Genomic DNA, 25,827 nt, shown 5'->3' on the forward strand with positions numbered 1-25,827 from the left:
GCATAACATAAAAGTTTAAACACTAGAAGAAATGAATAGTTAATCGAAAAAAAAATATTTAATATGTTAAAATACAAACACTTTAAAAGATCTTAATATTACAGTCTAGAGGCTATTCTGTAAGCCTAGTGCAAATGTTGTACGGCTGTTGATTAATATATTACTAATTTATAGTCGTATAACACACCGCCTAACTGTTCAACATCAAGCAAAGTTTTCTTGCGTAAAGCATAAATTGTGAATTATCAACCAAAACTATTAAGCATCAAGCAAAATTATTCAACATCATAAAAAATATTAAGAATGAAGCAAAACTATTAGTCATCAAGCTTAATTATTCGACATCAAAAAATCTATTTTGTTTTATTTGAGGGGGAGGGGACACTCCGATTTGAACCAAGGGCCTATCGATCTGCAGTCGATTGCTCTACCACTGAGCTATATCCCCTCGCATCCATATAAATACAGAACAAATTATAAACAGTTTGTCAGCGTTGCCTAAAGCAAAACTGTTAACAACTGATTGAATTCGACTTATTTTTTTGTAGCTGAATAATCCTTTTGCAATAGTTTTTAAACCTTTACGACAAACTCTTACTAAAACACTTTAAAACTTTTTCCTTTCACTAAAAAATCAATATTTAACAAAAAAAAGTTAACTTTTATTTAGTTTCAGTTATTTAAACACTATATTTGAAATAATATTTCGAATTTTTTTATTTTACAACAATGAATGAATAACATTTTAAAGGTAGTAACGTTAATGTAGTTTACAATACTAAATAAAAACAATCACTCTTTTGTATACGTTTTAGGTTTATTGAATTATAATTTAACTTTATAAGAACTTAAACATCTAAAGTATCGAACATAACACTTCTTTAGCACTATATATTTTTTTCAAGAATGCTTACTTACTAATTAGTTTAATTAAGTTTATTTTATGATGTATATATGTAAAACTTAAATAGATTTTTTTTAAAGAACCTTTTTTATTTAAAATGTGATTAAAGCTAACGTTTAATCCAACTTATTAATTTCTTAATTTATTTAATTTCATGTATTTTAAGTACAAAAAGTTACATAAAGGTGTTCATAGATTTGTGTAGTTTATAAACGAAATTTGTTACACAGCTTAAAAACTAACTTCTAATTTTCTATTCAAATAAAAGGTTCCTACACCGGGAATCGAACCCGGGCCGCCTGGGTGAAAGCCAGGAATCCTAACCACTAGACCATGTAGGACTACGGGGAACAAAAATATTTTGCATTTATATATGTATACGTAAGCGTTATGACATGTCAATTAAAGCACGTTTATGTAACTTAAACTTCTGTGAGCTTTATTACTTGAAACTTTTGTGCTATATCTTTATATTTCAAACTATTTGTATGTTAAGTTTTAAAAATTTTTAAGTACTCATAACAATCAAAATGTTCTTTTTTATAAACAGTAAGTTATTTATTATATGTTGTTAACTTAACTTAGTTTAGTTTTGTAAATTATTAAAACATAAACTTATAAAAAGTTTTGACAAAATTTTTCGTTTAAAAAAATTAAAAAAATCATTCCTAACAATATATGTATACATATATGTTTTAAAGTCTTACTAAAGCGCATTGCAGTTTATTTGTATAAACACTTATACACTTTACTTTATACTTTTCAAGAAAATAAATGTTAAGTCCCTCTTACTTTTAGTAAAATAATTACAACCTTTCTGTTTATAAACTGAGTGATTATTCGAAAAGATTATCATAAAGCTTTTTTTTTATCTGTTCAAACTACATTTAGAATTTTTTTTATAACATTTAAGCTTTTTCTACTTTTAAAGTCGCTTAAACATTTTAAATTCTAACTCAACAACTTTTAAATTTTATTTCAGTCTCTTAAAACTTACAGTTAATGGTGAACATATTTCGAACTTAGTAAAACTTAACTTGATAAAATAAACAAATGTAATTTACAAATAACTAAAACTTACTTAAGTAACTTATGCTATAAAAAGTTATTTTTGTTATTTTTTGCCTATATTCTTGCCACACACATTAGCGCCAGAGAGTATTATTGTTTTCTTGTTACTCTTATGTTGTTCAGTTGCTTCTTTAGTGAGTTTATTTGATTGCTTTTCTTAGAATAAACTTTGTTAGCACAGTTTTTACTTGTATTATATATATTTAGCAGTACATAATAACTAATCACTCTGATACTTATACATACTTAGTTTTTAAGATAGTTGTTACTAAGGTGTTCTGGACTCTAACTTAAATAAGATATATAGTATTAAAAAGTTTACAACTCCTTATATTTAGCATTTAATTTATCTTTAATTAGTAAAAGTAATTGAAAAAATATATACGTTAAGAAACAAAACAACTATGTTAAATAAATCACTATATAACAGGGTTTCCCAAACTAAATAACGAAATTGCCCCCTTTTGAGAAATTGAAAAAAAATCGCCCCCCCAGTATTTTATAAAATAAAGTAATTATTTTCTCGACTACGCACTTTTTAGCCAAAAAAGTTGTGTTCGAAATGTAATTTAGTCTGGTACTTCTTATGCATGCACTTTTTGGCTGTGGTAAAAGTAGTTTCAGGGGTTGAGAAAATAATTTACATCTTTTTTTAAATTAGCCCAGTAAAGTGTATTAAAATACTTAACTAATAAAAAGCCTATGTATTTTGTAATCAATTCTCTTTAAATATGTATTGTTTTGAAACTAATGAATCCTTAGGTTAATTGTAGACAACTTTTGTAGTCAGCAAGTCATATTTCCTAAAAAGTCCTTTCTAGTTTTGAATTGCTAAAAATGTACTTGCGGGCTGCGTAATTTAAAAATTAACATACAAGAAAATTAAAAAAACTCTAGCAAAATAGTAATAAAATGATTAGTACTATTGTGATCTAGGAAGTACTACTGTAAACTAAAAACCAATATGAAAGCGTTTTTCAAAATATTAGATATCAAAAAACTAAATTTATTTGTGTTGAACAAGTAGTTTTCAAGTTATTAAGCGGGCCGAAATTTGATTGTATCTGGACCGTAAGTTACCCATCTAAAATCTTAACTGAAACCTGACATTATAATAATCTCTCATATAACAAATTTCGGAAAATTAGAAGTCATTTACTTTTTTAAGCCGCACAATATACTTAAACTATTTTATAAATAACCATATTTAAAAATTTCTATACCAGAGATTGAAAAAACTACAAAAGAATAAATAGTTTATCTGACACATTATGGAATAAATATCAAAACATCATTGCTGATCTAGTTTGAGGAAGATTGACCGACTGGTCGATTGTCTCACATGAAAACTGGTTTCATTAATAGCTTCTGTTAATACAGTAAAATTATTTTTTTTAATACTAAGAAATATTATAAACAAGTTCGTTGTAAAGTTTAAATTTAATTTTAATCTTTTTTAACTATATGCAGGGTTGCCACTCGTTTTTTCCAAATCTTTTCCAGGTTTTCCAAATTTCTTCCAGGTTTTTAAAAGTAAACATTTTTGGGTCTATTTTTAGGTTTATGTTAATTTATATAAAAAAAACTGTGTTAAATAGTACAAAAATATTTAAAATATGCTTTAAAGTTACTTTAGATGTGTTTTTTGATAAAAAATTTTTTTGATGATGACAAAAAAAGCTTATTTATATGATAGATTTTTTGTGTCAGATTGAAATTTTAGTACTGAAAACGTTAAAATTATTAAAAATTTCAGGTTTTTCCAGGTTATTTTTGCCTAAATTATCAAATTCCAGGTTTTTCCAGGTTTCCAGGTAAAGTGGCAACCCTGTATATGTTTTATAGTAGAATACCATTATTAGTGTTTTATTTGAAATAACCTTTACAAAATTAAACCTTAACTCTAACAATTTTATTTTCTTACTAAAGAAAACTGACTAATAAACGAACTAAAGGTTTTACAGTTATTTCTGTGAATAGAAAATAATCAATTAAAAAACTTTTTTTTAGGTAAAAATTTGTTTTGTAACTGTAGCAGTTTTTGATGGCTTATTTAATTCAGTTCAGAAATGAATTTTTAATCTAGCTATCAGCCTCTAATAATTTAACAGAGGAAAATAGTAAAAAATTTAAAGTCTAATTCAAAGCTAGGATTAAACTGTTAAAATGAACAACACATTTTAACTTTCAAAATATTATTAACTAAGATAAAACAAAAATAGTTGTAATAATTGTTTCAATTTCATTAAAATATACATTTTTTTAGAATAATAACTCAGCTTAGAAAGTAAAACTAACTCTAAAATCTTTTAAGTTAAAACTTGAAGTCATTTCAAATAGAGACCTTACATCTATACTCTTTTAAAGCCAAAATAATCTTTTTTGAAATAAAAACTTTAATGGTTATCATTTTTTATTTATTTATGCAGATTCAACAAGTAATAACAAAAATCTATCAAATAAAAATCTTTCAAATAAATGTTTAAATCACTATTTTATTTAATTTTTTTGTGTGATGTAAAACGACAAATATAAACTACAAATTTAACCAGGTCAAAACAAAACTAGTACTAACTTTAAAATCATAAACCACTTAATTTATACAGTAGACTTCCGCTTGAGTTCACACTTTGAACAAAACCAAAAAGTGCGAACTCAAGAAAACATGATAATTTTTTATAGAAGTGGAAGATTTCAATATATTATAATGCAATAATGTTATGAATAAACATAAAAACAACTAAAACATAAAATATTTATTCATTTAAAACAATAGATCTGTATAAGCTATAAAATATTATAAATATTGTTGTTTTATTAATAATAAGTTAGTAATAGACTTTATTTAAGTCAAATTTAAGAAAGTACTTTTTTTTTTGGTAAAAATTGACTTTAATATAGTTTTTTTTTTGTCTAACTAAGTTACTTTTCAAGAAACAATTGGAAATATCACAGGGTGATAGTTTATAATCGATAACATAGATTTTTACAAAGCAGTTATGATCACAAATGACATATATGTCAGGTTATGAAATGGTGAGAAGATTTCCATTCGTCTATGACCTATGTAATTGTTAAATGAGAAAAGATATGAATAAAAATATGTGAATTACTTGAAAGGAGGAGTCCTAAACTTTTTGATTTTTCTCTAAATTTCACGTAAACGAAGTGAACTTATTTTGTTTAAGTTTTACCTCAGGGTCAAATATTTGATAGCAGGCTAAAATAAGTAAAAAAACAAGCTAAAGAGTAAAAACTAAATATCTGCCAAAAAAAAATTTAAAATTGCCCTCTTTTCGCCCCCTTACTAGTTTTCGCCCACCTTTTCGCCCCTTTACTATTTATCGCCCCACGACTTACCAAAATCGCCCCCAGGGGGGCGATATCGCCCACTTTGGGAAACCCTGCTATATAAAGTAAAGTGATTTTAACATGAACAAAAGATAAGTACATTTAAAGTAGGTAAAAGGCATGCCTCGACCCGGGATTGAACCAGGGACCTTCAGATCTTCAGTCTGACGCTCTCCCGACTGAGCTATCGAGGCTTGTGGACAAACATTTTGTAACGTTTATATACATCATACAAATTCAAATACTGAATTACATCAACATTTTCGCTATTTCAATTCACCCATGAAAAGTATTTGCTTTACATAAACTAAATTATTTTCAGACAACTTGTTTATTATAAAAACATAAGTAGAAAAGGAACAAATTTTGTTCGACTTTACTAAACTGTGTTTAACTATACTAGAAAATATTTCAATTATCTAAATCAGAATCTAACAAATGTTTTAAACTAAATAATGTATGACTTTACTTAATCGTGTCAGACTTTAAAAAATAATTTTTCACTTTACTAAAGTTTTTGACTTTACTAAATCAGGTTAAATTTTATTAAATCATGTTTGAATTTATCAAATCAAATTTGACTTAACTAAATCAGGTTAAATTTTACTAAATCAAGTTTTATTTTACGAAATCATGTTTGATTTCACTAACCTTTGTATGACTTATACTTTACTTAATCTTGTTTGATTTACTAAATCATGCTTGACCTAACTAAAATATTTTTTAATCAACTAAATCAGAATTTTTTTAAACTAAGTCATGTATAAATTTACTGAATCATGTATGACTCAATTAAATCCGTTTAGTTTTACTAAATCATGCTGGAATAAATTAAGTCATGTTTGATTTTACTATATATTTTATGGAACGGCAAAAAAAGCACTCAAAAATATTTAATCAAAGGACCTAGTGTACGAAAAAACCTTTCGGTTTTTATTACACTTTGAATATCTTAAATCATATTTAATTTTACTAAATCATTTTTTATTAACTAAATCATGTTTGACTTTGCAAAATTAAAAATGAATTAAGTAATCATAAGTTATTAAAAACTTTATTAAACTTGTTCAGACAAATATAAGTTCTTAAAAATTATGTATAATTAAAACAATGAGCTGATTTTTTTCTAATAAGATCTGCAATAAGCTGTGTATTAAAAGTAAGGTCTTGTTTTATTACTAATGATTAGTATTTTTTACATATTAAACAAAAAAAATAAACAAGTAAAATAATAAAGAGTGTTGTGCTCTCATTTATTTTAGCTAAATTGTTAAAAAAAATCAAATAAGATAAAAGTATATATTGTAACTATTATTAAAATGTGTAGGAGCCGGGCATAGTTCTGGTACCTCTCGCATGCTAAGCGAGCGCTCTACAATCTGAGCCAGACCCCCATGTGATTACAAGCGATTCGTAGCGTTTATAATGCATTAATTAACGTTTCCATTATTACGTCACAAAACTGTTGTGACATATGCAGTTTGTGACATACTAACTCTTTAGGGTATGTTTATAATTTAAATTGTATTTTAAAATTTCTAGTTTTCATTGTGTGGAATTCTTAAAAAAAAAACTACTCTATATTTACGTCATAACAGTTTGTGATCTGCACGCGTGGGTTCAAACCCATCTCCGTATTTTTCTTCGAAATTAATTCCAAAAAGTCGTATTATACTTTGAAGGTTTAGTGTAAATTTATTTACTAATACTTTAATACATTTATATAGTTTTGTTTGTATTTGTTTATTACGAAAATAAGTCTTACTTTACTTTTCGTTTATAAAATCAGTTACTGTTTTATTTAAATTTAACTTTTTTTTAAACCGTTTAAAAATATGACTTGTTGATTGTAATTTATGTAAATTTTAACACTGCAACATTTATTTATTAACTTATAAACATTTATTAGTTCATTTTTTATAAAAAAATTTCAAAAGTGTAAACAATTTCAATTTTATTGTAAACACTTTTTCCTACATTTTATGGTAGCTTTTATTAAATTTGATATTTTTAATCTAAATTAAAAGTAATACTTGTTTTACATAAGTTTAGAATGTATCTAAAATATTTATTTTACAATTTTAAAATTTTTATTTAATTTTTGTTTAGATATAAAAGCATATAAAACATATATATCTGTTTACAAATAAAATTGTGCGAAAACTTAGATTTAAGAACTATGATAGGTTACAATTACAATTTAAACCACATGTAAACAAGCTAATTTAATCTAATATTATTCTCGGTGTTTACAAGCTTCTTTAAAAAAAATTGTAAAGGTATGCATTTATTACTTAAGTATGTAGAAAAAACAATCATGGTTACTATAACAACCTTCGGTAGCTCAGTTGGTACGCATTGAAAACTATTATAAAAGTCTACTTCCAAAATATTGTTTGTAAATTGGTATTTAGAAATTTTTAAGCTTTAAAGACTTCAATTGGTACGCATATATTAACTTAACAGTAGAAGCGCATAAGGCCATACTAGTGAGTTGATAAAAGCAATCAAAAAATTTTCAACTTTAAAAGCATACTTATGTTAAAATATGCCGTGTTGATGTACTAAATAAACAAAATCAATTGTTAAGCACACAAGTGCTTCAAACACTAACGTTTATAAACACAAATTTGTGCATTACTTCAGCGCCTTCGATAACTCAGTTGGTAGAGTGGTGGACTGTAGCCAGCTGTTAGAAATCCATAGGTCGCTGGTTCGACTCCGGCTCGAAGGACTTTATGTATTTCGTGATTAATATAAATAATGTTTTATTTGACATTTTTATTTTTAAAATCAACAAATTTAACTATTTCTTGAAATATCATTTTATAAAGAAGTATTTTACTAAAAAAACATGTTATAATTTAAATAGTTTGTTAACAACTAAATTTCTAGATAAATATACAAAACATCAAATATTTAAACACAATAATAAATAGTAGTTTTTTTTTTTTTTTCAAAACAGGCAAACTCCTTATTTTATATTAGTTTTTTCTTTAACGAAATAAATTTTTAGTGATAAAACTTACATTACTGTTAAAAATTATTAATGAAGTATTTAAAGGCAGTATTATAAAAATAATTCATTTAATTGTTGTCATCTTTTATTTTCAAAAAACAAATATCTTGAAGACTTTATTGAAATAATTGTTATACTTTTAAGTTAGTTCTGTCGTTAATATTGAAACTTGCACCATTTATATATTAATGGTAACCAACAAAAGCCGATTGATCTATCATTGTTTTATGATTACAAAAACAAAAAGGCAATGCTAAGAATAACAAATAACCTTGATACTTAATTTTAAATGTAAAAATTCTGCCGCTTAAGTTCGAACTTTTTGATTAAGTAAAAAGTTTGTGTAGAAAGTGTAACTTATTCTTAAGAAAAACTTGTTCCTTTAAATAAGTGTCAAGAAGTTTAGTTTTAAACATTTTTAGTTAAAATATATAAAAACTAATACGAATTAGTACAAAGTTAATAAACACACCAAGCAAGTTATTCAAATGCATTAAACAAAACATGATTTTATTAATCATGTGCAACATAGTTGAAACATTAATAAAAATTATTTCAAAAAAGCCGGACTAAGTTTTAGTTGTTGAAAGAAAATAAAAAACAGTGAAACTGTGATTTATTTAGATTCAAAAACACTTAAACTTGGATCACATTTTAGTTTATATAAAGTTATCATAGAAAAGTATTTATGGCATAGTTTACAATTAGAGGTGATATAATAAGATCAGGAAGAAAAACTAAAATCATGACTTTCAACAATTTCTAAACCAAATAAAAAGTCATTTAAAAACTTAATAGACTACAGAGACTCTGGTTTATATAATAAATAACTAGTAATTTAGATTTAGCTTTAGTACGAAGGACAATAATTTAGACAAATTTGCACTTTTTTGGCTGTGTTTAAAGTACGAGCTCAAAAAGCATACAATTATAACTTGTTCTCTGGTTTATAGTTTGAAAAGTTAAGCAGTAAGTAATGAAAAATAAACAAAACTGTTAAGCTGGTTATTATTGTTGTATAAAACAACTCGTTATCTTAAATAAAGAACCAAAATAAAAAAATTTAAGTTTTTAGGGGAAACTCGTTAAAAAATTTAAAAAAGTAAATTATAAAATTTTCCTTTTTTTTGTTGAAAAGAAATTTAAAAAAAATCTTTTTTAAATAATTCAGTCTCTCGGATGTGATAAGAAAAAATAAAACAAACTAATTGAGACAATATTCATTCAAATAAGCAAAAATGCATTGTCCGGGAATCGAACCCGGGCCTCCCGCGTGGCAGGCGAGAATTCTACCACTGAACCAACAATGCTTGTTGGACTTCAAAATTTATAGTATATAAACCAAGTGGTTATCAAATGCAGCGTATCTGCATTTGCTTATCAAAAGTAGCAACTGTTGTGATGATATAAACAATCAAGTGTTCATTTAGCTTTGATCTTATGCGACTTGAATATTAGTGTATTTTAGTATTTACATTTTTTTAACTATTTTATTAGCGGCTAAATATTTAGTTTTTGTTCATTTTTAAATTATAACCATTTTTAAATAGAATATTTATTTTAAAAATGTTATTTTATCTTTATTGCAGTAAAACAATTCATGTACAAACTAGAAAATTTTAAATTAGTTAAATTAGTTAAATTTTTAAAACTAGCTTATTTATTTATAAAACTAATTTACCACTTTATTTTCGTTTATTTAAATAATAACAGACATTATTTGGTTGAAAACTGAAACAAGTTTACAGTTGCAACTACTTAAGCTTAGTAGAAAAAAGTTGAGAAATTTTGTAAAAATATCAAAATTTACTTAAATTTTGTTAAAACCAAGTTGTCACTTTGATATCTAACTTTGTCAAACATTTTAGAAGCCGGTTGTTAAAAAAACAAAACTAAAAATTAATAATGTTTTTAGACGTGTCAATTTAGACAATTAAAATGTTTGCATACAAACATACCATAAGCAGTAGGTAACATTTGTGAATGAAACATTAATAGGTATATCCTTTTTTTACGTTTGTGTAAGCACGATGATGACCAATAAAACCAGGGAACTATTTCTTTCTTATTAAATGTATTTATTTGGAAAGGTCCTTAATTGTATTCTATTTGTAGTGTACGACTCGATAACAGAAACGTTTTTTCGTGCACCAGGTCCTAGGACCAAACACTTTTGGTATTTTATTTTTGTCGTTCAGTAAACTATTCTACAAATTGCTCAAGACTATACTTGGATAAAAATATTTAGCCTAGTTTAATCTTCTGATCCCATTAAAAATCGTAAGGTTATGGTAGTTGAAATTGTATAATAAAAAATAGTTGATAGAATCCTTTCATAAGTACGATTAATCTTTAATTAACATTTAATTCATACAAAGCTATTTTATTAGATTATAAATTAAATAGTGGCTATGAGAATGAGAATTTTATTTATACTTTACTAAATTAAGAAAATTTTTAGCCATAGCTTTAAAATTAACATAACTTAATGAAATTAGTAATTTTTGTAGCTAATGAGAATTTGGTATTTATATTTGAAAAAAAAAGTTCAACAAGTATTTGTTTATGATTCATCTGAAATGTAGTATATAATAATTATTCTTGATAGCGTAAGCTATTAAGGTATTCTTTTTCACCTAAAGAAAGCTGTAGGAAAATACTTAATTTTTGATTAGACTATTAACACCATTCATCGTTAGTTCTATATTATAAACAATTTTTTTAAAAACCATAGTAGCTAAAACTTAAATATGACGTCAAGAAATTCACTAATTAGTTTTAAACAACAGCAAACGAACAACGTAAATTAAAATTCAACGACCGACAAGCAAAATTTCTCTATAAGTTTGCAGTTTACTAAACCACGTGATTATTTTCAACGAGCGTCAAAGCTATCGAACAAAAACACGTTTAAAATTTGCAGCGAAATATTATAGCACATTCTGTCGAGCTAAGGGCAAAAAAATTAACGCTTGAACGAACATATGCTAGCATTCGAGTGCGCTACAGATTTACTTGCCTTGACATTTGGGTTTATATACAGTAATTTTTCGACTTAAGACAAGCTTCGATGGTGTAACGGTTAGCATTGGTGCCTTCCAAGCACTAGTTCCGGGTTCGACGCACTTTTGTATTTTTGGTACAGTAGTGAAATATTTTGCATGTAAGAATGGAATGATGTAAATGTTTTAAGTAGAAATGAATAATTTCAAACCAATTTTAGCAAGCTTTATAAAACTTTAATAAAAATTGTAGAATGACTACTGATGTAAATATACAATTTTTAACTGTACCTTATTTTGAAATTATAAATTTTGAATCAAGTAGTAAGCAAGTAATTCAGTAATTATTTTCATGACTAGATACAAGATATTGAAAAAAAAATTCGAGTAGCTAGTTATTTGTTGGAATGTACTAATACTCTTGTTTTTAATTTTTACATAACTATATTTTTTTCATGGTTTAGTAGTCAAGTCAAAAATCAAAAGTCAAGCTCACCTACTTAATTATGTACTACTATTTAAAGTTAACTAGTAGTTATATTTACTAGAAAATATCGTTAAAAAACGGGTCATAAATTGTACCTATTTTCTTTTTACTATACATTCATAAATATTGTTCTGTTGACCCTGCTTAAACAATATGTTGTTTTAGATTCTGTTTGATATTAAAAAAAATAGATAAAAAACACAAATCAGCTGTAATAAAACAATGTTATTGTCAAAAGATAGTTCATACACCAAAAAATAAAAAGAAACCACGCCCATCGTGGGGCTTGAACCCACGACCGTTGGTTTGGGAGTCCAACGCTCTACCGACTGAGCTAGCCGGGAACTTGTAGTAAAGTCTTGTTACAGCTAGATATTTGATAAATTCAAATTCAAACTCTCATTGATTTCTTTTATTGTGTATTACCGGTTAACAATTTTACGGTTCGGTTCATGTTTTATATAATACTGATATATTCTATGTACAACATACGATTTTTGAGTTTCTTACTTTTTTAAGAAAAGTAAAATAATACTTTAAAATTCAATTTATATTTATACCTTAGAACTTAAGGCTCTTTTGATGTAATTATAAAATTTGAACGTTCGCTCAAAATATAACTCAGCGTAAGCCAAATATTTTTAACTAAAACAGAAAAAAAACTTTCTTTTCAAATCTTAAGCTTATTTGTTTTAATCTGTTTGTTTGAATTTAAATTTGTTTAAATTAATGGTTGTAATATTAACATTATGTTAACAGTTAAATTTTTCAGATGCTATATGGTTACTTATTCAAACATAGTATAAGTATCGAAAACTAGTTGTGATTAAAATTAAGAAACTTAATAGTTAACCTTAATTAATTATTTTATAAAAGTACTTAGCTTTACTTAAATAAGCAACAACACGTACTGCAATTTTTTTATTATCTCTAAATTATGTTTTAAAGTAGTTTCTGTGTAGTCTAGCAACAATAACAGTCTAATTTAAACTAGTAAATAAGTTACTTGTTTGAATTACTTTGTTTTTGTTGTCAGTTACAAAAACAAAAATATTTACAAATTTTTTTATACCTCCACATATTTTTGTTCTGTTATAAATTGTTCAGTTAAAATTTTATTAAAGCTTATTACACACATTTTCTAGTCTAGTAGTAACACAAAAGTTTAATGATTTTCGAGTAATCTTATAAAAATAAATTAATACTAAAACAATTTACGTTTCATAAAATGGTATATTATTTAAATTCATGATGAAACTAGTATACTAAATTGATAAATAAATGCTATTTTAAGTATAAAATAATTTTTATTTAATATAAATAACAAATGTTTTTCAGACTTCAAGTAAAGCTTTCAAGCTGTAACACTTTAAACACATGAAAGTTAAGTTAAGTATGTAAGTTGTTAATACACAATCATGTAAACTTGTTTACTAAAATCACCTGTAGGTTAAAGAAGTCAACGTGTAGTATTTTTGAAAATTTTGTTGTTTTTTAAATGTTGATAAATAATAAAACCTTTTTAATTAGGTTATGCTTATATTTGATATATGTATTATTTTCTTACCTAAGTTACAAAACTAAAGTGGTATAAAATGTAATAGTGTTTATAGTTATTTTAAATAAATTATCTATTTTAAAGCTTTTTAGTAAGCTTTTAAAAACTGCTTAAATTAATATTTTCAGATAAGTGCAAAATTACATTTATTTTTAATACTTCTTAAGTATTTTAAAGACTGTGAAGCGATTATCTTACTTGTAAAAAATATAATAAGAATAGTTTAAGGTATCTTGAAGTGCAGTGTTCTAACTTATAGTTGGTAACAGGGGCGTAGCGTGGGGAGGGACACTGGCGCATGCATGCCACCCAAAAAACGAAAAGAAGTAAAAAAAAAGAATGTAATATCTTTATCCTTCATTGTTTTTTATTTCTGCTTAATTTGCCTTTTTCAACTATGTTTATCCAGTATTCGAAAAGTTAAGCGAAATTTTGAATACCCATAAAAACAAGTTAAAGAAATTACCAAATATACTGATTCGGTGCGCAAACGAAAATGCGCATCGATGTTGATGAAAAACTCCATAAGGAAAAATTCTATAACCTCATTAACTTCATAAGATTTTAGACTCAAAAAGTACGCAACTAGTTAGTGCACCGCTGTAGTATAACCTTATGGCAGCTTATTTTTCTACAAAAAATTTACAAAAATAGGACACGCTTAAAGGAAAATTAAACAGTTTTACCAGTTTTTTTTTATGCTACAATAAAGTTTAAGACTACTGCTAGTTTTCTGATCTTTATTTTTGTTAACATACAAGAAAAAGCGTGTCGGCCTATGAGAAATAAACTTTGTTTGTGATAATTATTTTAAACAACACAATCAGATGAATTAAATTTAAAAAACATATCTTTAACTATTTTACAAAGTTGTAATAAACTGTAATAACAGTTATAAAGTTGATCTATTTTAACTTCTGTGTACTTTTATTTAAATTATGTGCAATGAGGTGTTCTTATCACTGTTTTATTGTATATTAAAGAGATTGATATGTTTTTCGTAAATAAAACAGATACTTTCGTTTTATTGAATATAATCATTTTTAAAGATATAAAGTTTACTGTTAGTAGTAAAAACAATTTTTATTTAATAAGTTTACATTTGTGCAAGTATAAGTAATTGTAATGAAATTTATACTTTTTTTTAATTGTATAATTTTGTAATGTATAAGTAATTTTTACAACAGTTACTTCGAAATTATTTTACTTATTGACTTTTTTTTCAACTTTTTTACTTATAAAAAGATCTATTTATAGCTTATTACAAAAGTTTTAATTTAGGTTTTTTTTTGAGAAAACAATTGCGAACTCCCTGACCAAAATACTTCGCTACGCCACTGGTTGGCAAGATTATAAATGCAATACAGTCTCATTTACCAAGTGGCCCGTTAATCTGTAGTTGTAATTTTTCAGAGTGAGGGAAGTCCTGGATTCAAATCCCAGTATAGTATAAATTTTTGATAGTATAAATTGTATTGGTTAGTAGTGTAAACTTCTACTTATTTTTACTATTGCGTATTACTTCTTACTTTAGTAAGAACATTAAATAGTTATCAGCTTAAGTCTTGTTTTACTTATCTATATTTTTTAAACTAATTTTATAACACGTTATTAATAAAAGTCTTATAACAGAAATTTCTCAACTAAATTTAAATAACAGTGCAACTAAAGTCTTTTATCATCTGTGAATGTTGTAAATCAATTCAATTTCTCAAAACAGTTTTCGAAAATAAAAACAATATTAAACAATAATGATAAGCTCTTAGTTATTTATATTTCAAGTATTATTTGATTAGAGTGAAACCCTTTTGTAAAATCATAACAATTTGAACAGTTTTGTTTTAAGTTTTATACAAATTACGAAATGCAAGAATGTAGAAGCAAAAAATAACTATAAATATTTAGGTTAAAACTGTAATTAAACCTTACTAAACTAGTACAGCTAAAATTGTTTAGTAGTAAAGAAAATGGAAACTTAAAGTTGAATATACATCGTTGATTACATAAAAATAAACTTAACTTCACGTTAACATTAAACTTCAGTAACTATTTTTTTTTTAATTTATATGTAGTAAATATTAAGATATTTGAAGTTCTAAAGTGATTACAGCGTTTACAAAATGTATAAAGTAAAATGTTTTTAAGCAAAAAATTTTTATTGTTAGTTTAGAATATGTACAAATTAAGCAACAGTTATAAATATAAAACAAGCTCATGTAGTAATATTTAAAACTAAAAGTTGCTTTGTAACTTATGTAATGAAAGGTTTTTATTTTTTCATTGTTTTATTAATTATTTAAACTTTAGTTTAAGTAAGGCACTAAATATAAATTAATGGTACGCTACTAAATTAACGTAGTAAAAATATAAGTAAATAAAAGACAACGCTTTATGGTTTAATCAAGCAAGTTATAGGTTTTTGTATTACAATACAAGAAAATAGCAAAAATTTTAAGTTTTTATGGTCTAATTTAAACAACAAACTAGTAAAAATTTGACAGTGTCGTACTAATTAGATAAATAAAGCTTAATAAATGTTTTAAAAACAAAAATTCCAAACAGTATTACGACTCAGTGTTTTATATAAAAGTCATAATATCATTTATTTCTTAAATTAGTTAATTATAATTTATAAATTACATATAAGAATGCTATAATCTATCTTTAATAAATATAGATTGCTTTTAAAATTATCTGTACATTTTTTCATGTTGAAATTTTTAAATACCGAATATCTTTTGTAACAGTTTTTTATTAGACTTTCATGAGTCGTAACTTATTTATAAAACCAATTTTATTTAAATAAAAATATGTATAGTGAGAGAACCAAGATAAATATAAAATTAAATACCTAAAGCTACATGAAACACTTAGTGATTACGTAAAATGCTTTAGAATTGCTGTTATGACAAGTTTATTAAACTTAACTATTTATTAAAACAACTCAAATACACTTGCTAACGAAATAATTTCGCAGAAAAACAACAATTTGCTCACTACTTTTTTTATTCAACTGACGCACGTTTCTCCGTGTTAATGAAGTTAAAAAGTTTTTACGGATTTATCTAAAGCTTCCAAGTAACAGTTTTCAAAGTTACTTGGAAAACTTTGATAAACCCGCAGAACTGTCTTAATTTTTTTTAAACAGAGAAACGTCCGTCAGTTTAATAACGAAAAGTAGTGTAAAATTAAGTACAACACAAAGTTTATAAAAAAAAACTTATGTATATCTACTAAATTGTTTTCTTAAGTAAAGTTGTACTTTTCAAATTAATATTCTCGTTTATAAACATTGACTTCTACGAACCTAACAATAAAAGTTTTTTTCACAATTTTTAGACTACTTATTTTAAAACATAAGGTATCTTTGATATTAGTAGATTTTTTTCTTTTTCTCTGCAAATAGTTTATCTGAAGCTATAAACAAAAAATAAGTATAAGTAATAAAACAAAAACTTGCTTGTTCGATATTAATATTTGTTTTGTCATCGATGTAAAGAAATGCAATGTTTTATTTTAACTATGTTTTTCAACTATAAAAGTTGACATACCTTTTGTATCAAAAATATTAGCTGTTCACTTATTAAATAAAACTAGAAGATCTAAAATTAGATAAAATTAAATTCACAATAATCAATAAATAAATCACTTAAAAAGTTCAAAACAAATAAAACCAGAACTAAAAAGATAGAAAATTTTACTAAACTTCCAGCTTACAAACAAAAATATACTTATTAATTGCATGCAATATAAGCGAAACACTTAATAAAAAAGTTTGACAAAAATGAAATCTTTTTGTACAATGAAAGTAAAAATAATTCAGCCCGGGCTCGAACCGGGGACATTTCGCGTGTGAGGCGAACGTGATGACCACTACACTACTGAAACACTTGGCAATAGGTGTAATATTGCGTATGTAAACTTGTTATACCTTGAATTGACTCTCTTTGAAAGCTTCAAACGACGAAAATATCGGCGAAAGTCTGCAGTGCAGAAGCCTGGACTATCGTGTGCCGTGAGAAAAGCTCAAGTTTAACAAAAGAGTTGATCATCAGACTTCAGTCATTCCATCTGATCATCAGTTTTTGTTGATTGATACGAGCGTACCAGATGTCTTGCCTAGTGGACAATGTATTGAACGTTGTACAGCAAAAAACAATGCTGAAGTTACTGATCAATGCCATCAAATGGTTGCTTCATGTGAAAACATGATAAACCGTTTGTAGATAGAAGGCTATAGGTTTTTCGGTTGTGACTGACTGATGAGTCCTAATAAGGACGAATCCGTTTTCAGTTTACCGAAAGCATATGGTCTGATGATCTTTGAAAGCTTATGAACATATTCAATAGTACAAAGTAAAAAATGCTGTACAATACAATTGTGTTGTTTAAGTTAAAAATTTGACTTTAAATATACTTAGCAAATTATTAGCCTAAATGAAACTTATATTGATATATAGAAGTAATTGCTACAAGATTGGTTTTAATTTAAATTAAATTAGCTGAAGGTCTACCCTTAGAAATAGTTAAAACTAGATTTATATGTTTTAACATTTGAATCTCACTTAGCTATAAATATACATTTTTTCGTTTTTAACAATATTGTTTCAAAAAATATAGAAGTTTTACTATTATGCTGACAACTAGGAAATGAAAAAAATGTTTAAATAATTTGAAAGGTTTTAAATTTTCAATCATGTAGTATTTTTAAGAGTGCAAACTTTGTTAGAATAAACGTTCTCTGTTTAATTAACTTAGAATTTTGGTATTAGTGTAAAATATATACTTATGAGCTTTGACAAAATATTTCAACTTTTTACTAGCTAGCAAAACATAAATGTACAACTATGTGACAAAACAGAAGTATTTAATTAATTGAAAGTTGTTGTAAACATTAAGTAGTACTCAAACTAGTATTAATTTTAATCAAAAGAAGACTTAGTTTATAAAACTTAAAACTTTATTTATATTACAATCAGTAAAACTTTTTAGTTTAACTTTTAGGACAAGCTTACAAGCTTAAAGTGACTATTGAGTTTTAGTTATTTATTTATTGTCATACTTTGTTTAGTTGTAGTATAGTGATATGTTAATTTATTACTTATCCACGACTTAAATCAGTTTATAAATTTAAATAACAAATTTTCATTAGCTAGAAAATTTTATAATATCTTTAGCAGTTTATTTCTACAGTTAGTTTTATCATTTATAAACACCTCAATTTATTTTCTCAGTCATCATTTAATCAAAACATACTTAGATTTAAAAATATTAATTTTAATAAAATCATAAACTTAATATTCTTTGGTCACACGTATGGATACATACAAATAAAATTAAAAGCAATTACAAAATAAAATGCACGACTTGAAATAAACATTTTTTACAAATAAACATCAAGTTTATAGCCATAAGCGTTAAACCACGTGAGAGTTTACCGCTTAAACTAGCAGATAAACTGTGTATAATTCTGCTAGCGAGCGAAAACGCGTTGAAAATTTGCAACGCATTATTATAGATCATTTTGTCGAGCTAACGGCAAAAAAATTAACGCTTGAACGCACATATGCTAGCATTTGATTGCAGTACAGAGCTAGCTGCATTTTCATTTGAGATTGTATACAGTAATTTCTCCATTTCAATACAAGCATCGATGGTGTAACGGTTAGCTTTGGTGCCTTCCAAGCACTAGTTTCGGTTTCGACTTCCGGTGGACATGTATTCAACATAATATAATCTTAATTAGATAAAACAGTAAGTAAGGATCAACGAAAAAAAAAAAAGTGTTTTAAGTAGTGTTCGATAGTTTAGTTGTTAAATTCATTAAAAAATAAGTTATAAATCAATAAACCTAAAACATACACAAAAGAGTGATTGTTTTTATTTAAGTATTATAAACTGAATTAAAATTACTATATTTAAAAAGTGTATTTATTCAGTTTTGTAAAATCAAAAACTTCAAGATAATCTACAGAACTCTATTTGAATTCTAATTGAATTTAAATCTACTTGTTATAATTCAAAAAAGCTACGTTTAATGTAGTATATAATTTAAATACTCAGTTTACCTTCGACTACTGGGTTGGCCGAGTGGTTAAGGCGTTGGACTTAAGTTCCAATGGACGATTGTCCGCGTGGGTTCGAACCCCACATCCAGTACTTTTTACGTGTAGTATTATTATTTTTCTTTTTATAACTGTAAGTTTTGAACTAAAAAAAGATTTGGCTTAAAAGCCTTATAAATTTTATTTATTTACCTTAAGTGTTTACAATTTACTTTATAAGTTCATAGTTTTAGAAGCTTGTAGTTTTTATGTTTAGTTGAGAAAGTTTTTAAGTTTTTATCCTATTTTACGCATCATAACGTGTTTTATGCTATTAACTTACTATAAAGTCGTTTCTAAAAGTAAACTAAAAAAGTTTAAGCTCGTTTTCTTTTGACTGTTACCTTAAGTTATAGTAGTGATTTTAATTAACATTTTAAAAACTTAAACACCATATTTAGAGGGTTGAATACGTATGAAAGTTTAAAGAAAAAAAACTTTATTAATCATAGATAACTTTTATAGTATATTTAGTTTATAATGCATGGAATAACTTGAGTGATTTTACAAAAAACTAAGCGTAGTAATACATAATTAAACTAAATGTAGTTTAAACAATAGATAAGTTTCAAAAATAAATAGAGTATAAATAAAATATTTTTTGCTAATTGAATCTACGGTTTTCTACATTTGTTGATAAATAGTTTTATTACATCTTGCTCTAATTATTTGTTATTTAACCTACATTGGGCCGACAGGCTACAAAGTTTTACTTATATGAACGCGATAGTTGGATACCACGTAACCGACTGCGTGGCCTAATGGATAAGGCGTCTGACTCCTAATCAGAAGATTACGGGTTCGTGTCCCGGCGTGGACTTCTTATCACAACTGCATTAGAGGTAATTCGTTGGCTTGGAAATAATCTAATTGTAAAATTCAACCGAATAAATTGTTTCCTTATATTTTTTTTTGAAAAATAACTTCAACTCAAAATTTAAATTTAGTAATGTTTCACCTGTTTGAACTAAATCAAACGAGATCATCACTCGAAAAAAACTGTAATTTTTTTTATATCAACATGTAAGAAGACATTAGGCTATACTTTATTTAAAACTTGCGTTTATGTGTAAGAAAACAAAAACAAAATAAATCTTATAGCTTAAAGCTATCAACTTCGGAAAATTATTATATCGCCAGGTTAGTTTATGTTAAGGTTAGAAAAATGTAAGCTACTTAATAATAATATAATTTTATAACATAAACAAAAAATATACTTACAATTAGCATGCTTATAAGATTCGTGAACAACAAGAAAAAACAACTCTTGTAACTAAAACACTAGGTTAATTACTGCTTTTAGTGTTTAAAATTCAATTATTGTATTGTGACGTAATTATAACTTAGGCATATAAAATCTTAAAGCTCTATTAATTAGAAATTTTGAAATTAGTTACTTTTTTTGGTTTTAATATTTGCTTGTACAAGTTGAAATAGTGGGGAACAGGTCAAAATTACACGAAGACAAAATTGCACGAGGGCACAAAACTGCACGAAGATACTTTCGCACCAAGGGTCAGTTTTGGACGTAGGGTCATTTTTGCACGAGAGTTAAATAAAGCAAAAGAAAACTATAAGATAAATTAACATAATACCAAAAAAAAAAATTTAATGCATAAAGTAATACTTATTTTATATGTATAAGTATATAATTTAAAATATATATTATATTATAAATTATAAATATAATATACTATAAATTATATATTTGTAAGTATATAAGTACTTATACATAAATGTATAAGTAATAGCAAAAATTAAAATAAAAAAACTACTAATAAAAGTTGTTATAAAAATAAAAAAATAATAAAACAAAATAAATTAAGTAAAATAAAATAATAATAAAAAAAAAATCATTTTAATACAAAAAAAAAAAAATTCAACCCGTGCAAAAATTTCTTCTTGCAAAAGTGACCCTTCGTTCAAAAGTGTCTTTTTGCAAGTTTATTACGTGCAATTTTATCCTCTCGTGCAAAAGTGTCTTCGTGCAAAAATATCTTCGTGCAATTTTGTGCCCTCGTGCAATTTTGTACGCTCGTGCAAACTTTAACGCTACACTAAATAGAAAATAGTGATGTATTTATCAAATTTTCTTAAGGTTAGAAATAAAGCATTTTAAAATGAAAACATGAACGTATTAACTCGTTTCCTTTATTTAAAGAAGTTCTCCCGTCAGCATTCGCTATATTCATCTTCTCATCATTACTCATGCAACAATACGACAACTTGCAATAATAAATAAAAACTAACTTTAAAGGTGATTGAATTAAAAATATTAACGCGTTCTTACTCGCAGTATGTCTGTGATGTTCCTATTAAAAATAATTGTTTGAAGCATAGTTTATCAGAACTTAGTCTTGAAACATATTTTTGAATTTTTGATTTGTTTGAACTCAGTATAAGCCAAGTTTATCAGCACTGAAAGCTTAATTAAATATTTCAAAGTTTAAACACTTTATCAACTGAGAAATTATTTAAAAAAAAAACATGAAAAAACATTTTTAAATCCTTTTAACAAAACAGAACATAAAATTAAGAAAAAAAAAGCTTTTTCTCACGTAATGAAAACAAATACGATAAATTATTACAACGAAATTGAGCGAAATATAGTAAAAAACATTAATACCTGACTAATAAATGCTAGTTGTAATGAAATACTTTGAATTTTGTACTTTATTTTTGATCATTAAAGTATTATACTCGACTAAGGTTTATGTTTAAAGTTTTTTGAATAAAATATATTGACAGCCAGTGGTAAACAAAAACTTAAAGTACAATTTTTCAAATGAATATCAATTATTTCTATAAAATTTTAATAAATTTTATTCTGTTGTTTTTGTAAAAACGTAGTACTGTAGTCAGTAAGTATATAAAATGTTACTGATTTTAATTGTTTTAAATAACCACAAAACACACGTATATTAAGAAAAAGTTGAAGAAATTACGTTTTATAGTTGCAAAGTTTAAAAAGTGTTTATTACGTTTCTTTCTTTAAGTATTTGTTTATATTAAATCATTGTTAATAAAATACATACCGATAAAATCCATGAAATTAATTTCATATGCTCGAGTTGTAACTTACTTTCACAAGCGTCGATGGTGTAACGGTTAGTATCAGTGCTTTCTAGTCACTCCATAACAACTTCCGGTTGATTCACCATTTACCAATAAAACTTTGGAAAAATACAAAAACTATTTTCTATTCTCTAAAATCTTAGAACATTTAAACTACAACAACTGTATAGTGATAGAGGACCTGAAGGCTCATCATATAAACTAAGTATTACCATAAAAAGCTAACCTTGCTAATACATTCTAAATAGGACTTCTTTGTGATATTTACCTAAGTACTGTTCAATAAGTTTTACAATTTATTACACATTACAATATAAACAAAGTAAACACACACTATAAAGAATACATAACATAACAGTCGATTAAATAATACTCAGCTTAAATAAGAGTTAACAGGTGGCTTTGGCTGGCTCACCATTCTACCAAAAGCAACGTTTATTCAAATTTATCATATTTAAGCATTGAGAAATTATTCTTTTTTTTTGCAATCTCTTCTCTTATACAATTAAGAAAGCAGTAAAGCAAGCATTACTGCTACACTCCCTTAACCTGTTTTTTTTTTAAGTTAAAATTTGTTTCTTAGATTTTAAAATTAAAACATAATTTATGAAATTTAGTTCATATTAGGTTCTTTCCCCCTCCTAAAAAAACTAAAAAAATCATTTCACCAGTTAAGTTATTTTTATATTGCTATTTAAAACAATAAAAACTTTATAGAAAGTATCAAAAGACTTGAAAAAATACTTATATACATAACATAAGTGCACATGCAAAGTTATAAGTGAATTATATTTTAAAACTTTTTACAACAACTAAAACACTTAATATGTTTGTGTTAGTTCAAATTTTTATAAAGTCAGTCTACTGAAGTCCACTTCTTTTCCCATCATCTTGTCGAAAAACTAACGTCTAATGTCCATACAACTTTTGTGTTTGTTACAAATAGGAAGGTAGTTGTCGCCGACTGAATGAGTCCGAACATCCGCTAAGTCAGACGATGACCTTTAGTAAAAGTTTAAGTTGGTGACGAATCGATTCATCTAATTACATCGAACTTGATGATCTTCATCAAACTTACGGCTGTGACGTCATAATAGGCTGACATGAACTAGATTGTTCGTTGTAGTTGTCCATTGATATTTTAAGACGATTTAATTTTGTATTTTTAAAATAAATGTTATATTTAGTCACTCAAGATTAAAAGACATTTTAAATGCTTTAACTTTTAAAAGTTTTCAATAATCAAAACAAGTGTTTTACTAATAATATTAAGAAAGAAACTTTGTTTCGTAAAGTAACTTTTAATAAGTGTAATGTTTTGGAAACAATTAAATTGTAATAATATTATCACAAAACTATCAAATTTTTAAATAAACCCCAAATGAAAGAAATAATTTAAATTCGTAAACAAATAGAGGAAGGAGATGTTTTGAAATATGTTTAAAATAATCAATTACTCCTTTTCGCTACACAATTTCAAAACAAATGGCTTGAAAAAGCTTTAAGGAAATAACAATCACATTTCGTAAATAAATAACAATTTAGTTTTTAAAACAATTGTTAGAATTAACTATGAGAGTTACTCCTATAAACATTTTAAAAGTATTTATCAAATATCTGCATCGATAAAAATTATTTTAATTTCTAAGATAATATTTTAAAATCATCTTAAAATAGCCAAAACGAAATTAAGTGTTACTTTTAAGTGAATGAAAATAACGTCATAAGAAATGTGCAAAACTTAACTACCTTTACACAAGTACATTAAGTTTCAGTGAAAAATCAGCTGTAAATGTTTATTTGCTAAAACATACATTTGTTTAAAGACTACTTAAGTAGCTTTTTTTTAACAAAATAAACTTTTTATTTCAATCTTCACAATAACACACTGACGTTTAGTAGCTAGTTTTAAAAACTTTAACAGTTACGAGTTATTTTAATGTGAAAACAAATTGAACAGTTTTTCAACAAATATTTTTCTACTTTCCTAATTAAAATGCTTTTTTTTTCGAAGCAATAAAAAGTCCTTAAATGATTTGCTAGTACATTAGCTGCTTCCTTAGACTATTCATTTATTCTTAACCTCTAGTATAGAGTATTTGCTAAAAATTTTAAGAAATATCACTTTCTTTTCGACTAAACTTAGTTTTTTAAATCGAAAGTTTGCGGTATCATTACACATAGCAACTTATTCGCAACATAAATTTAAAGAATTACTTGCTCATAACTTATAAGAAAGTTTTTTGCTGTCTGCAGTTGTTTAAAATAATCTTTTTCATAAGATAGATTTTCATTTTGTTACACAAAGGCAAATATAACAATGGCTACAGATTCAGTATATCCACGATATAAACATTTGTAGCTTACTTTGAGCAAAATGCGAAACATTAGTTAAAAGCTTTTTGTAGATGTTGAGAATAAAAGTCAACAAGAATCCTATTCATCGGGCTCATTTTTTGCTGCTAAATGTTTTCGTGGTTTAAAAAGTTCCTCCCTATACTTTTATAAAAAAACAATTGCAATGTGCATTTATTGCGCTCGGTTGACGACTTTTTCGTGTGTTGGCGTCTTAGATAGACTGCATTTTTTGTTTAAAATTGTGCACTTTGGCACTTGAAAAAAATATAAAGAAGGTAAATCAGGGTTTCCCAAAGTGGGCGATATCGCCCCCCTGGGGGCGATTTTAGTAAGTCGGGGGGCGATAATTAGTAAGGGGGCGAAAGGGTGGGCGATAACTAGTAAGGGGGCGAAAAGGGGGCAATTTTAAAATTTTGGGCAATTAAAAAATTTTTACTTTTTATCTTGCTTTTTTACTAGTTTTAGCTAGCTTACAAATATTTGATTGAGGTAAAACTTAAACAAAAAAGTTTATTTTTTTTATGCAAAATATAGAAAAAAAACCAATTGCTTATGATTCCTACTTTCAAGTAAATTACATATTTTCATTCATATATTTTTTTACTTAAAAATTACATAAATCATAGACGATCAGAATCCATCTCGACATTTTATAACCTGACATATATGTTATTTGTGATCATAAATGGTCTATAAAAATCTATGGTGTCTATTATTAAGTATCACCTCATGATATTTCCAATTGTTTTTTGAAAATTTACTAAGTTAGACTAATAAATAAAACTATACAGGGTTGCCAATTTACCTAGAAACCTGGAAAAACCTGGAGTTTGACAATTTAGGCAAAAAAACCTGGAAAAATCTGGAATGTTTAACAATTTTGAATTATTAAAAAGTA

The 25,827-nt window shown here is 25.7% G+C and overlaps 8 non-coding genes across 8 annotated transcripts; 2 read left to right on the forward strand and 6 right to left on the reverse strand.

Moving 5' to 3' along the window:
* Positions 1-376: 376 nt before the first annotated feature.
* Positions 377-448, reverse strand: Trnac-gca (transfer RNA cysteine (anticodon GCA)). The gene has a single exon. It is a non-coding gene; the product is annotated as a tRNA-Cys (tRNA).
* Positions 449-1,173: 725 nt separating this feature from the next.
* Positions 1,174-1,245, reverse strand: Trnae-uuc (transfer RNA glutamic acid (anticodon UUC)). Its single transcript has one exon. It is a non-coding gene; the product is annotated as a tRNA-Glu (tRNA).
* Positions 1,246-5,447: 4,202 nt separating this feature from the next.
* Trnaf-gaa (transfer RNA phenylalanine (anticodon GAA)) lies at positions 5,448-5,520 on the reverse strand. The gene has a single exon. It is a non-coding gene; the product is annotated as a tRNA-Phe (tRNA).
* Positions 5,521-7,974: 2,454 nt separating this feature from the next.
* Positions 7,975-8,060, forward strand: Trnay-gua (transfer RNA tyrosine (anticodon GUA)). The gene is given in 2 exon segments: positions 7,975-8,011; positions 8,025-8,060. It is a non-coding gene; the product is annotated as a tRNA-Tyr (tRNA).
* A 1,524-nt stretch (positions 8,061-9,584) lies between these two features.
* Trnag-gcc (transfer RNA glycine (anticodon GCC)) lies at positions 9,585-9,655 on the reverse strand. Its single transcript has one exon. It is a non-coding gene; the product is annotated as a tRNA-Gly (tRNA).
* A 2,450-nt stretch (positions 9,656-12,105) lies between these two features.
* On the reverse strand, positions 12,106-12,178 carry Trnag-ccc (transfer RNA glycine (anticodon CCC)). The gene has a single exon. It is a non-coding gene; the product is annotated as a tRNA-Gly (tRNA).
* Positions 12,179-17,207: 5,029 nt separating this feature from the next.
* Trnav-cac (transfer RNA valine (anticodon CAC)) lies at positions 17,208-17,280 on the reverse strand. The gene has a single exon. It is a non-coding gene; the product is annotated as a tRNA-Val (tRNA).
* Positions 17,281-19,468: 2,188 nt separating this feature from the next.
* On the forward strand, positions 19,469-19,551 carry Trnal-uaa (transfer RNA leucine (anticodon UAA)). Its single transcript has one exon. It is a non-coding gene; the product is annotated as a tRNA-Leu (tRNA).
* Positions 19,552-25,827: the final 6,276 nt, after the last annotated feature.

Source organism: Thalia democratica, chromosome 2, assembly GCF_965202585.1.
Source record: "Thalia democratica chromosome 2, ktThaDemo2.hap1.1, whole genome shotgun sequence".
Lineage (NCBI taxonomy): Eukaryota > Metazoa > Chordata > Thaliacea > Salpida > Salpidae > Thalia > Thalia democratica.